The sequence below is a fragment of the Stegostoma tigrinum genome, chromosome 42 (assembly GCF_030684315.1).
Source record: "Stegostoma tigrinum isolate sSteTig4 chromosome 42, sSteTig4.hap1, whole genome shotgun sequence".
Lineage (NCBI taxonomy): Eukaryota > Metazoa > Chordata > Chondrichthyes > Orectolobiformes > Stegostomatidae > Stegostoma > Stegostoma tigrinum.
The window spans coordinates 13,170,042-13,184,940 of NC_081395.1; the positions used below are offsets into that span (position 1 = coordinate 13,170,042).

The following is a 14,899-nucleotide window of genomic DNA, read 5'->3' on the forward strand; positions in this document are numbered from 1 at the left end:
TCATATACACACACACACACACGCTCACATACACACACGCTCACATACACACACACACACGCTCACAATCACACAGACACATGCTCACATACACACACGCACACACACGCTCACACACACATACACACATGCTGACACACACACACCGCTCACATACACACACACGCTCGCATACACACACACAAGCTCACATACACACACTCACATACACACACACATACACACACACACGCTCACAATCACACAGACACATGCTCACATACACACACGCACACGCACACACGCTGACACACACACACCGCTCACATACACACACACACACCTCATATACATACACACACACGCTTACATACACACACACACTCACATACACACACGCCCACATACACACACACACCCACATGCTCACGTACACACACGCTCAAACACACATGCTCACATATACACACACACACACTCACATATACACACACACATGCTCACACACACACACACACACGCTCACACACACACACACAGGCTCACACACACACACACAGGCTCACACACACACGCACACACACACACACGTGCTCACATACACACACACGCTCACACACACTCATATACACGTGCACACACACGCTCACACACACACATACACAAACACACACGCACTCGCTCACACACACACATGCTCATATACACACACGTTCACATATACACACACACTTGCTCACATACACACACACACACATGCTCACATATACACACACACATGCGCTCACATACTCACACACTAGCTCACATACACTTACACACACAGGCTCACACACATACGCACACACTCTTACACACACATACGCCCACGCTCACACACACAAATACACACACATGCTCACACACGTACACTCACACGCTCATACACACACACGCTCACATACACACACACACTCTCATATACACACACACGCTCACATACACACACACACACACACACACACTCACATACTTGGAAACATATCCACCGTGGCTTCACTGTCGCTGGGTCAAAATTCTGGATTTCCCCACCTAAGGAGATTGTGGGTCTACCCGCAGTGCAGACTATTATGGTTCAAGAAGGCAGATCACCAACACCTTCTCCAAGGACAATTAAGAATGGGCATAAAGACCCAGTCCAGCCAGCAATGGAAAATAAAAGTTCCTCATCCCTGATACTATCTCAGTTATTCCCTCATACCCACTACACAATTTTTCAAATGTGCAATGCCCATGGTTGGACAAGCATGCCAGCTGTATTCTGAGCCAGTGCCTCCACCCAGAGAGTCAATGTTAAAGGAATGGAGATAGACGTATGCCCAACCTTCTCAGAGTCCCCACTGCATCCACCAGAGCCTTTGGGTGGCAGGGTGGCTCACAGGTTAGCACTGCTGCCTTGTAGTGCCAGGGATCCTGGTTCAATTCCACCCTTGCATTACTGACTGTGTGGAGTTTGCATGTTCTCCCCATATCTGCGTGGGTTTCCTCCGGGTGCTCCGGTTTCCTCCCACAGCCCAAAGATGTGCAGGTTAGGGTGGATTGGCCATGCTAAATTGTTCCGTAGTGTGCAGGGATGTGCGGGTTAGGGTGGATTGGCCATGCTAAATTGCCCCATAGTGCCCAGGGATGTGCAGGTTAGGGTGGGATTGGCCGTGCTAAATTGTCCCATAGTGCCCAGGGATGTGCAGGTTAGGGTGGATTGGCCATGCTAAATTGTCCCATAGTGCCCAGGGATGTGCGGGTTAGGGTGGATTGGCCGTGCTAAATTGTCCCATAGTGCCCAGGGATGTGCAGGTTAGAGTGGATTGGCCGTGCTAAATTGTTCCGTAATTCCCAGGGATGTGTAGGTTAGGCGGATTACCCATGGGAAACACAGGATTACAGGGATTGGGTGGGATGCTCTTCAGAGGGCTGGTGTGGACCTGATGGGCCAAATGACCTGCTTCCACACTGTAGTTATTCTATAAATGCCTATGGTGGGGTATCACTCACATGGAGACTGAGAAACACAGGACACTGGAGCATGAGCAGGCCACTAGGCCCCTTGAGCCTGCTCTGCTGCCCAATACGTCATGGTTGATCTGCCACCTCAATGCCATTTTCCCACACATATCCCCCAATCCTTTTACTATCTCGAAACCTACTGCTCTCTGCATAACATAAGGACTGAATCACCACAGCTCGAGAATTCCAAAAATTCGCTGCCCTAGGAGTGAGGAAATCCTTCATGTCTCAGTGTGAAACGGCGTGCCCCTTTTTCTCCTGAGTCCTGACCTCTTGACCTATGAACCATGTGCTTCACCAAGCCCTGTAAAAACATCACGATCGCCTCCTGTTGTTCCAAAATCCAGATAGTACAGGCCTAGTCATTGCTGAGGGGCCTTTCATTTCCTAAGACCATAACTGATAGGAGCGGAAGCAGGCCATTCAGCTCACTGAGTCTGCTCTACCATTCAATGAGACCCGTCCTGGGGAATGGCACCACTGCAGTGCCTCGGGGAAGGAGACCTGAACCGTATGCCTTATTTCAGGTGTGCCCTCACCTCGGTTCTGCCCAGTTGTATCAAGACATCATCGCCCTTGCAGTCTTCAGTGTAAGCTCTGTGAATGTGCAGCAGACTCCCGCTGCCCCACTGCGTACAGCACTCTGTGCTCAAGACATCAAGGCAATTGGGATATCGACTGAGGCAGATGGAACTCAGCATGTTCAATGAGCACAATCACTAGAAGCAATGTGTCTGGCTTTCACAGTGAGAACAAACTACTTTTCAGCTTGTTCCATTCATCAGCATCAGATTAACGGTGTCTACATTCACAAACACTTGACGTCCCATTCTAAAGCATCAATGCACCACCCTCTGTGTGAAAACAGTGCCCACTCAGGTCCCTCTTTCCCCTCTCACTTTTAAACCTCTGCCCTCTAGTTTTGGACTCCCCTAGCCTGGGGAACTTTCTCACACAGAGGCTGGAGCGTGTATGGAATTATCTGCCAGAGGAAGTGGTGATGACTGGTGCAAGTACAAAAAATGGAAAGGTGTCTGGATGAGTACATGAATGGGAAGAAGTTGGGAGATATGGGCCAAATGCTGGTAAATGGGACTGGATTGATTTGGGATGAGTGTTTCCTCTCTCATCTTAAATCGATGCCCTCTAGTTTTGGACACTCACATCCTGGGGAAAAGACCTTGGCTACTCACCCTATCCATACGCCTCATGATTTTATAAACCTCTATAAGATCACCCTTCAGCCTCCGCGGCTGCAGGGAAAATAGTCCCAGCCTATTCAGCCTCTCCTTGTAGCTCAAACCCCTACAATAACCTTGTAAATCTTTGAAATCTGCTTGCTTTTGACCAGCGCAGACCTGATGGGCCGCATAGCCCCTTTTCAGGGCTGCAGGCTTCCACGACTCTATGATATTCCTGCTCACTCAATCCAACACAAATCAAAACACTCCCCATGGCTTCCCTCCTTTTTTTTTTGCCAATCTGCTCCTGGTAATGGAAGGGTGACATAAGAAAAGTCGAGGTGGCTCACTATTACTCCAGCCACACACTACCTCACTTACTCCTAATCAGAAAGGTAACACTTATTTAAAATGTTCCATCAAAAAAATGAACTCCATGTATTAATAGACTGAGTGTTTAATGTATGCAGTAGATCAGTAATCATCTCTGTATAACAGCCTGTAATTATTGTTAATTCAACTACTAGAAGGCTCACATTTCATATACCTTGCTTTAAATAGAATTACAGGCTTATAACAGATTTATTTAATATATGTAAGTGTCGCTGGCCAGGCACAGCATTTATTGCCTGTCCCTGATTGCCTCTTGAAGTGAATTTACTCATTTATTCTTGAGGGGCAATTAAGCGTCAAAAACCTCACTGAGTGGCCTGGAGGCACATGTGGGCCAGACCAGGTAAGGAGGGCAGAGTTCCATGCAGCAAAGGGGCATCATGTTCAAATGCAACAAAATCTGGACCAGGCCTGAATGTCCAGGATCGGGCTGACAAATGGCAAGTAACATGGTGCCACACAAATACCAGGCTATGACCATCACCAATAAGAGACAATCTAACCGCTGCCCCTTGACATTCAATGGTGTTACCATCACTGAACCCCCCACTATCAACATCCTGGGGGTTACCATTGACCAGAAACTCAGCTGGGCTCACCACATAAACACAGGGGCTGCAAGAACAGGTCAGAGGCTGGGAATCCTGCAGTGAGTAACTCACCTCCTGACATCCCCCCCCAACCCCCGCAAAGCCTGTCCCACCATCTACAAGGCACAAGTCAGGAGTGTGAGGGAATACTTCCCACTTGCCCCGGATGGGGCCAGCTCCAACAACACTCAAGAAACTCAACACCACCTAGGACAAAGCAGCCCATTTGGTTGGCACCACATCCACAAACATCCACTCCTCTACCATGAATGCTCAGTAGCCGCAGTATACAAGACGGCAGAAATTCACCAAAGATCCTCTGACAGCACCTTCCAAACCCACAACACACCCAACCCACCGTCCTGACTCGGAAGCATATCACCATTCCTTCACTGTCATGAGGTGAAAATCCTGGAATTGCCTTCCTAAGGGCATTCTGGGTTAACCCACAGCAGGTAGACTGCAGCAGTTTCCTACCACCTTCTCAAGGGGTAACTAGGGACGGCCAATAAATTCTGGGCCCAGCCAGCAATGCCCCCATCCCACAAATAAATAAATTATTTTTAAAAATCAAGGAACCCAACTGACTTTGATAGCAATCAGCATTGCGGTCACCTCTTCCTATTCCACTTCGGATTTTGCGAAGCGAATTTAACTTTCACTAGCTGCAGCAGTAGGATTTGAAACGGGGCCATCAAAGGATTAGCCAGAAGGACAGACAAATGCAGGGAAGTCCAGAGAAACTCCACAATGTCTGTGAATGGAGAAGCAGAGCTCGCCTTTTGATTGAATCTTCTTCAGAACCAGTGAGAGAGGAAAAGAGACAGAAAACGGGCAGGAGTTTGGGTGTGAAAGGGGGTAGAGTAGATCCTCTCCTGAGACAATAGGAAGCAAGACAACTTTGAAGGAGGGCCACTGGATTCAAAACGTTGCCTCTGTTTCCTCTCCGCAGATGCTGCCAGACAAGCTGAGCTTTGCTGGCAATTCCTGTCCTTGTTTAAACACACAAACAAGGCAAAACTCAGGGTTGGGGAAAGGGAGGTGGTGAGAAGGCAGGAAAAATGGTGGAGAGCATAACGTGGTCAATTTGTGGAATGCAACATTGAACTCTTGAGGCTGTAAAGTGACCAAGTGGAAAATGAGGTTCCTCAAGCTTGGGTTGTACTTTGTTGTGACATTGGAGTCAGCTCAGGGCAGACATGAAAGCAAGCAGTTTGAGTGAAATGGTGAACTACTGGAAGGTTGGGGTCATTCTTAAGGACAAGAGCAGCAGTGCTCTGCAAAACAGTTACCTAGTTTGTGCTTGGTTTGGTCAATGGATGACCAGTCCAGTGGCATTGCCAGGATGCCACCACCTGCTCCACAGGAACCGGTCTTTACGATTGATCACTATTTCACAGCAGGAACACCCTCCTCCATAATCTTCGTTTTATCTCTCTGGTTCACGTTAGGCCGATCTGGTATTTATGCTAATTCCGCCCCACACCATCTCTCCCTTATCGACATATTTCCTTCTCCCATTGCGCCCTACTCGCTCCCTGTGGAGGTGAGTTCTACATTCTCACCGCTCTCCGGAGGTTTCTCCTGAATTCCCGATTGGATTTTAGGAGGGACCGTCTCCAGATGTTGGCCCCTAGTTTTGTGGACTTTGTGGACTCTCTTCCCTCTCTCTCTGTTAACTCTATCAATATCCATCATTATTCTAAAGGCATCTATCAATGGGCTGAATGGCTTAATTCTCCTCTTATATCTTATGGTCTATCTGGTCACTCCTTGGACTTATTTTTATGAATTAAAGGGTAGCATCCCATTCAGCTTTTCCTGGTAGTTTTAATCGCTCTGTTCTACTCTCAGTCCTGCAAGTATTTTATCAGAGGCTCATGACTTTACAGGGGAGGCCTTGTGGTATTTTCACTGGACTGTTAATCCAGAGACCCAGGTAACGTTTGAGGGCCTGCTTACGAATGCTGCAAGAGGAGCTGGTGGAAAACGAATTCAATAAATTTCTGGAATTAAGAGTCTAATGACCATGAATCGATTGTCAGGAAAAACCCATCTGGTTCACTAATATCCTTTAGGGAAGGAAACTGCCATCCTTACCTGGTCTGGTCTACATGTGACTCCAGACCCACAGCAATGTGGTTGACTCATAACTACCCTCTGGGCAATTAGGGATGGGCAACGAATGCCAGCCTGGTCAGTGATACCCTCATCCTGTGAACGAATAAAGGGGAAAAACATTGTTGTTTTCAAGTGCTGAATACAAATTTGGTCCCTGGAACTAAGAAAGGGACCTAATCATGTAACAGCATGTGAAATGGGAGCAGGGAGTAGGCCAATCGGCCCCTCTAGCCATTCAAAATTATTGTCAACAGTCTGTTTATTCCACATTCCAGGCCTACTCTTGACATCTTCTCGCCCTCTCGATGTCTCAGCCTTCAAATTATTCAACCACCTTTGATTCTGATGCCCTTTTAAGATTGAGAGTTCCAAAGGTTCATCACTCTCTCAGAGAAAAGCTTTGCCTTTGTCTTAGAACCATTACATCTAGGAGCAGAATTAAACCATTTGGCCCATTGAGTCTGCTCCTCCATTCAATTATTTTATCTCTGCCTTAGGAACACTCAATGATTTGACACCCACGGCCCTCTGCAGCAACATGTTCCAAAGATTCACCACCCTCTAGCTGAAGAAATTCCTCCCCATCTCAGTTCTAAAGGCTCGTCCCTTCACTCTGAGGCAGAGCCCTCAGGTCCTAATCTTTCCTATTTATGGAAACATTTTCTCCACGTTATTCTATCTAGGCCTCTCAGTGTTCTGTCAGTTTCGATGAGTCGGCTTTGTATTTGTATGAAACGGGCGAGCCTTCATCTTGAAATATTGACCATACGCCAAACCAGACATTCCCTCTGCCATGCTCCTACCGCTAAAATCCCTAATTTGTTTCCAATAAGTCACCTCTTCCTTTTCTGAACTCCAGCAGACACAAACCCATCCTGTCCAAACTTTCCTCATAAGGCAGCCCTCCCATAATAGAAAGGCTGAGACACCTAATTTGGATACAGGCATGGCTAGAATGGTCCATAGAGCTCTTTATTTTCTATCTTCACTCAGAATGGGGCAAAGCCAGCATTTATCACCCAAAGGGCAGTTAAGAATCAACCACATTGCCATAAGTGTGGAGTCACTTGGAGGCCAGACCAGGTAAGGATGACAGATGTCCTTCCCTGAAGAATGTTAATGGGTTACCCTGACAATTAGAGGCTTGGTTGTGCAGGACATTGGTGAGGACTCTTCTGGAGTACTGTGTCCCGTTCTGGTCACCCTGTTGTAGGAATTAAACTGGACACTGTTCCGAACAGATTTACCAGGATGTTGCCAGAACGGAGGGTTTGAGTCAGAAAAACAGGCTGGATAGGCCGGGACGTTTTCTCAGTGGAGCATGGGAGGGGGTGACCTTATGGGATTTTATACAATCATGAGGGGCACAGATGAGTTAACAGCAAAGGCCTTTTCTCTCAGGTGGGGGAGTTCAAAACCAGGCTGTGGGGGGGTATTTTTTTTAAGGTGAGAGGAGAAGGATTTATAAAGGACATGAGTGGAAATCTTCTTTGCACAGAAGGTGGTTAGCGTGTGGAATGAACTGCCAGAGGAAGTTGGGGAAACAGGTACAGTTTTGTTTAAAAGACATTTGGAAGAGTTCATGAATAGGATAAGTTTGGAGGGATGTAGGTCAAATGCAGGCAGGCAAGAGGAGGTTAGTTTGGTGCAGACTAGCTAGGCAGAAGGGTTTGCTTCCATGCTGCATTACTCGATAATTCAAACTCCACTACCTGCCATGGTGAGATTTGAATCCAGGTCCGCAGAATATTAGCCAAGCAATAATACCACTAGGCCACTGCTTCCCCAGCTGCTGACTGTATCTCCTCAGTTAAGAGTTTCAAGAGCAGGAGATGTTCATCTCTTACTGACTTCTGTGATCACGAGCTACACTATTAGCTTCCTGCCCAGTGTGCTGCCATAATACTGGTGAACCATATAGTCACATCACAGAGAAACAACTTATAGCAACACTGGTGTTGGGAATCCATATTTATATTCATTAACTAAATGAAAAATGGCAATATACGGAACTTCTTGGATGGAAAAGATTTTTGCTGTGAGCTTTCTTGGAATTGAAGTGAATGCATGCTTTGTGGCTTACCTGTCCATAGAAAGTCAAATAACTTTACAGAAAACAAAACAGATAAGCAAAGCTTTTAGGGAGATAACAGATGGGGAGGGTCATGGCCCTTAATTGCTGAGAACTGCAGCTTCAAAAGATAATATGTGCTCAGGTGTGCCTTGATGACCTCAGTTTCTGTTTCACAGACTTCGATGGTCAGTAAGGAAGGAATGTGAGAAACTGCAAGTCTCCCTCCCACAGCAGAACCTGGGAATAATTCTAAATATCTACATTTCTGACAATCTGAACAGCTAAACTGAGACCACGTTCCAGACAGTTGGATCCTGCTAGACTTCAAACTGGACTGAATTACAGACAACTGTCAGCAATTCGATTTCACTTGCAGGATGTCCAGTGGACCTTGCGAAGTCATTAAATTCTAGCCTTTGCTCTCAGACCCTTGGCTAATGAGGGTTTTTGTTGCCCTTGCTGCTAAAAGATGATTGCCGTCATTTTTGTGTTGTCGGAGTTGGTCGGTGTTTGGAGTTAAGGGGACTTTGCTGTGGCTCAGATGGTAACTAATGTTTCCCACTTGTTTTAAGAATACATGACGTTAAACAAATGGGTTATTTTCAGTTTGTTACTGAAGCATGAAGGAGGTCTCTTACCGTGGAATAGTGGTAAAGAACAGGAATCAATTGGCCATTACGATGTCTGAACAGAAACGTTTACACAAATGGTATGACTGGTGGGGCACATTCCTCAAATCACAGTCAGTGCACGAGGGACAGTCTGCTGTCTCGCTGTGGGTAATATAACCATGTAAAGGAAGCATGACGGTGAGAGAGTGGGAGAAGACACAGAGATACACAAGTCACTTTACTCTGATTTAAAGACCACATTTCTGAAGGAATAAAATCAAGATTCAGGAAATACTGCAGCATTCTGATTATCACTTGATAAATCCCAATATCTTTTTAAAAGTAAAAAAAAACACTATCTGATAAATCCAGACATCGGTAAGCACATAATTAGATAAATTCCTTCAAAATTCTATACCACAAGAAAGACCAAGCCAAGCATTTCTGTGCTCCTTTAGCTCCTTCTAAGAATTTCACTCTGAGACCTCTGACTTACATTGGTCAATTTAGCACATTTCCAGGCCCAAATCCTCTGTGCAAAGATATTGTAGGACCAGAACAAATCTCTCAAAACCGATATCACTGAGAAAGGATGATCTTGTCATTGCTGCAGTGTCATTTGAAGGATCTGCCCACATATAAATGGGCTGCAACATTTTCTACATTTCATGTGAACATGCAATACAGGAGCAGAAACCAACCACTCAGAAATTGTGTGCAGTTTTCGTCTCGCCTATTTAACAAAAATTGATAATGTGTTGGAGACGGGGTTTAAAAGACTGATGCCTAGAATGATAGGGCTGTCTTAAAAGAAGAATATTTCCTTTCCTCTCAGAAGATCGTACATGTTTGGAGCTTTTAGCACTCAGATGGCAGTAGAGGTGATGTTGACCAGGGTCAAACGTTAAAATGTCCTCCTATATTGGAAAGTAAGGGGGTTACCCACTATCGGGGGGGGGGGGGGGTAAGGGGTTCCCCACTATCGGGGGGGTAAGGGGTTCCCCACTATTGGGGGGTAAAGTCTTATCCGTTTTTCTGCTCCAATTCAATAATCACTCCCCTCCTGAGATTTCCCATCTCGTTGCCCAGCTGTACAGGCCAACGTTTGCCCTGGAAGGGGCACGGTCCCTTCAAATGATCTGATGCATGGTCTTGAGAAACTAGCCGGGCGTGCGAATCAATAAAAGAACCACAAAACCAGGTCAAAATAAAACAACAAACTGTGGATCCTGAAGGTCTGAAACAAAGACAGACATGGCAGGAGAGATTACATAGGGAGGGCAGCAGCTGTGTACACAGAACAACAGGGTTTATACTTCCAGCGCAGCGACCCTTTGACAGAGCAGTGCTGAAGAAAGGTCACTGAACCTGAGACGCTAACTCTGCTTCTCTCCACAGATGCTGCCAGACCTGCTGAGTTTCTGTTTCTAATTCATTGAACGATGCCTGGCTGCTCTGGGAAGGGGGCTTGTTAGTAATTGGAAAGGCAGGACAAAAATTGTAATGAACATCCCAAACTACTGTTCCCCTTCTCCCGCCCTCCCCGCCTAGGCATCTGAGTGTCCCCTCCACTTTGTTCCTTCTGTCAGAACTCTGTGTGCCCACATGACAGCGCAGAAAGGCCCTTTAGTCTGTCCTGATCTCCTGTGGGTGACCTCTTCACAGCACACTTATGGTCTGCTCGCAGACAAGACGCTGAGCTTCTAATTGCCTGCCACCTTCAATACACCACCCTGTACCCTGGGGCAACACCTCTGTTTTGGGCTTGCTGCAGTGTTCCAGTGAAGCTCAGCGCAAGCTGCAAGAACAACAGCTCATTTTCCGCCTGGGGGCGCTATCGCCTTCTGCACTCAATATTGAGTTCAACAACTTTAGGGGTTGGGGCACCTTCTCCCACATCCAGAATGAAACCCACTCCCCCACGCAAAGGCTTGTCAACACATGGTCTGCTGTTATCCTTCAGCAGCTCCTGACAGTCCCCACTGACAGCTATTCATTCTCCCAGGCTAAACTTACCCTTCTTTTGCCTGTCCAAGTGTTGTTCTCTCTCTTTGGGCCCTATCATTCACCCTCCCCCCACCTCATCTCCTGCATTAATACCAACCAATTCCTGGCTGCCATCAGTTCTGAGGAAGGGTCAATGGACATGGAGTGTTAACTGTTTGTTAAGAGGATGAGGTCTCAATGTCATGTCACTTCTCTCCACTGATGGTGCCAAACCTGCTGAGCTTTTCCAGCAATTCCTGCTTCTGCTTACTATTTCCAGACCCCGCAGCTCTTTCAGGGGTTTGTTTTGAGTAAGAGGCGATAGCAAAATGGCCGAGGTATCACCGTTCCCTTGAGTATGAAAGATTAAGGGAGCAATCGAGAGGAGAAGGCATGCCAGAGGCCCCTCTGGAACAGGCCCTGTGAGGCAGTCAGGTTCCAGCAAGTGGAGATCTGTTCCATTTGGACAAGGCTGCAAGGAAGATCGACAGGGGTCCTCAAAAATGACCAACATGGGGTGAGGGTTGCATTAGAGAGGGGAGAACTGTTCCCATTGGCGGAACGCAAGAGAACACAGGTTCGCAAAGCCTAGTGAAAGAATGGAGAGTTGATGAGAAAGTTGGTCTCACAAGGAGGGGTCGGGATCTGGGGCAGTGTTACCTGAGAGCACGGGAGAGCCGGTTCGATCAAAATATTGCTCGAAAAGGACGAACAAGTAACATTCTGGAGGACGGAGAAAGGCACTTGCTGAACTGCTCCCACTGAGAGCCAGCACAGACATGACAGGCTGAATAGCCTCCTCCTGTGTGTGCTGTGATCTGCGGCAGGTCACAGAAGAACTAAGAAACACTCGCACACGCACGAGCCAAATGGTCGCCCATGCTAAGGCCGTGGGAAACACAAGATCTGAGAGGGTTTGACTGTTTTGCAAAGGGAATGGTGAGGTTGTAGAAGCAGCTCTGAAGGAACAGTCCCGTCGCATTGGAAATGGCTGACTCTGTTTCTCTCTCTCTCTCTCTCCACGCAGACCTGCTGAGTTTCCCCAGCACTCCCTGTGTCTACTTGCCTCAGGTTACCAGCACCTGCAGTGTTTTGCTTTTTATCAGTTGAGTTTATAGCGTTAGGCCACAGACCAGCCGCCATTTTACTGAATGGTGGAACAGACTTACTGAGGGGGGAGAAATGGGAACTGAACCGATCCCAGTGAGAATAACAGGAGAAGGCCACATCTCCCATGAGCCCTTCCATCTGGATCACAGTTTATCTCTCCCATCCACTCACAGTGCTTCTCAATGCCTGACAATAAACAATCCCTCTCAATCCTGTTCTGGAATTTTCTGCTTGTGTTCCCCCACCCCTGCCCAGACTCAGGAGGTTTTCTTGGGAGAGAATTTCCATTTTCTGTTGAGGTAGTGATTCCCAGATACGGGTCGGGCTGTTATTCGAAATGTGCCCCCGACCTTTTTATCCTCTTTATCAGATCCTTTCTAGAATCCCTACAGTGTGGAGAGATGCCATTTGGCCCATCATGTCTGTGCCGACCCTCTGAAGAGGCACATTATACCTAGACCCAGCACTTTCCTCTAACCTCGCATTTACCATGGCTAACCCGCCCAGTCAGCACATCGCTGGGCACAATGAAGTAACATAAACTTAAAAGACCCTATACAGACGAGAATCAAAACGAACGTCATTTACAAAATACTTTGCAAGAACTGTGACAAACACTACATTGGACAAACTGGCAGAAAGCTAGCCACCAGGATACATGAACATCAACTAGCCACAAAACGACATGACCCACTATCACTCGTATCCTTACATACAGATAAGGAAGGACACCACTTTGATTGGGACAACACTTCCATCCTAGGACAAGCCAAACAGAGACACGCACGAGAATTCCTAGAAGCATGGCATTCCAACCGGAATTCCATCAACAAACACATTGATTTGGAGCCCACCTACCACCCTCTGAGAAAAAGAACAGGAAATGACATCACCAACCCAAGGAAACCTAACCAGATAAACAGAAAGCGGGACATAACACCAGCGCTTCGTCGGAGGCTCACTGATGATGTTACCTAGAATGGTGACGAAACGTCTGAAAACTAACCTTCCAGCTCAGCGAGCAAACTCACATCCGGAGCAACATAGCATGGCCAATCCACCCAAACCTGCACAACTTTGGACTGTGGGAGGAAACCGGAACATCCAGAGGAAACACACACAGACACAGGGAGAATGCACAAACTTCACACAGACAGTTGCCCGAGGCTGGAATTGAACCAGGGTCCCTGGCGCGGTGAGGCTGCAGTGCTAACCACTGAGCCCTCCCTGCCCTCACCTTCAAGCTCACATATGTCTTGATGCCCTCGATCTTCTCTGATATGGGGGGAGGGCGTGGCAATTTTATGGCCTAATTTAACCCAGGTGTCATTAACCTCCGACCTCTCACCTCAAAGGTCACTGGCCATGTATTTCAGAGCATGGTGTAGAATGCCAGGAGGCTGCTCTGCCTCTCTAACCCACGCCATATCTTGGAAATCAATTTATCCCAACCTATGTCTTGTCACCCTGCCCGCAGGTTCTTCTTGAGTTTTCACCCATAGGCGCCCTGCACCTTTGCCAGCACCCCACCCCCACCCATGCGGAGGAAGGAGAAAGGATCTCCCCCTTTGTTTGCAAGCTCTGAGTTGAGGGGTTTGAATGTGTGAAACAGCAGTATGTCCTTTCTGCTTCCAGCGCAGGGAGTCAGGGCTCCAGTCTGCAATGTGATCACACAGACGTTAATCTGCCGACAACGAGGCAGGCGCGGGAGGGGAGAGGGGGGAGAGAGAGAGACAGAGAAGGGGAGAGAGAGGGAGAGGGAGAGGGACGGGGGGGGGAGAGAGAGAGAGAGCACACACACAGAGAGAGAGAGAGAGAGAGAGAAAGAGACAGAAAGAGAGAGTGAGATAAAAAACACACACACGTACAGAGAGAGAGAGAAAGAGACAGAAAGCACAGAGAGAGAGAGACAGAGAGAGAGAGAAAACACACACACACACACACACACAGCGACAGCATGGCAGTCGACTGGACGGTAAGTCTTCCTGGAGTCACAGTGCGAAGGCAGAGACAGTGACCCTGTGACTATGGAGCACCGGCGAGCTGGGCGCGAGAATGTAATCTGCCTGCAACATCCTACAGTGCTGAGAAAGTTCCCTTTATATTGAGGCGCCTGAGCTCGACTGAGAGAGATAGATAGAGAGAGATAGAAAAACAGAGGCACAGAGAAAGGCAGTGAGACAGGAGACGGAGAGTCAGGGAGTGCGCAAGACAGACACACAGAGAGAGGCAGTGAGACAGAGGACGGAGAGAGAGACAGAGTGAGACAGAGGCACAGTGAAAGGCGGTGACAGAGGAGAGAAAGAGACACAGAGTGAGAAAGGCACACAGAGAAAGGCAGGGGCAGAGGTGAGGGAGAGACACGAATACAGGGACAGAATAGAGAGGGAGTGAGATGGAGACGCAAAGGCAGGGGCAGAGGAGAGGGAGAGATAGAAAGTGAGACAGATACACAGAGAAATACAGGGATAGAACAGAAGGTGACACAAAGAAAAAAATGAGACAGAGACACAGAGAAAGACAGTGACATAGAGAGGGTGAGACAGAAAGAGGGCAAGACAGAGAAAGATTGGGACGCAGAGAAAGACGGTGACAGAGAAGGAGAGGGAGACAGAGAGGCAGAAATACACAGAGATAGAGAGAAACAGACAGACACAAGATGAGACCGACAGAGAGAGACAAACACTAAATGTGAGAGACAAAAACAGAAAAAGAAACTGACTTAAGAAAGAGAGCAGACAGAATTGAGAGAGGGCGATAAAACAGAGATAGAGAAAGATAGGATTGGCAAATAGAAAGATAAAGATAGTG

The 14,899-nt window shown here is 47.5% G+C and overlaps 1 protein-coding gene across 17 annotated transcripts in view; it reads right to left on the minus strand.

Annotated features, from left to right (window-relative positions):
* LOC125449241 (pyruvate carboxylase, mitochondrial-like) overlaps positions 1 to 14,899 on the minus strand; it is a 765,853-nt gene that overhangs the window by 252,583 nt on the left and 498,371 nt on the right. The window lies entirely within an intron of this gene.